A 477-nucleotide genomic window follows, 5' to 3' on the forward strand; every position below is an offset into this window, starting at 1 on the left:
TGGTTGTGCCGGAAGTGTGTGTTTTGCAACCCAGGTTAAACTCACCTGTGAATGCGCAGAGGGCTATTTTATCATACATTTGGCTCTGGTGGAGGGGTTTCAGCCAGAGGGTGGGCTGTGGGGGCATGTCCGGCTGGCCTTCACTGCGGGTTCAGCGGGGGGGAATTCCTGTTGCCGGTTCTAGAGAAGGACACACACACCCCCTCTGTCATTTGGTCTTGATTATATCACTCGGTTAATGGCACGGAAGATTGTGTTGGCTTTGTTTACAGACGGCTGTTATCTCATGCTTGCTTGCTCTCTTGCTCTCTCCTCTCTCTCTTTCTCTCCCTTTCTCTCTCCCTCTCTCCCTCTCTCTCTCTTTCTTTCTCTCTCTCTGTGTGGGGGGCAGTGTGCTGACTCTCTCTTAGAGAGGGTTGTGTAGCATTGTGAAGCGGTAGAGAGGTCTAAGGGCTGTGAATGCCGTTGCAGTGAATG

Source organism: Erythrolamprus reginae, chromosome 2 (genome assembly GCF_031021105.1).
Source record: "Erythrolamprus reginae isolate rEryReg1 chromosome 2, rEryReg1.hap1, whole genome shotgun sequence".
Classification (NCBI taxonomy): Eukaryota; Metazoa; Chordata; class Lepidosauria; order Squamata; family Dipsadidae; genus Erythrolamprus; species Erythrolamprus reginae.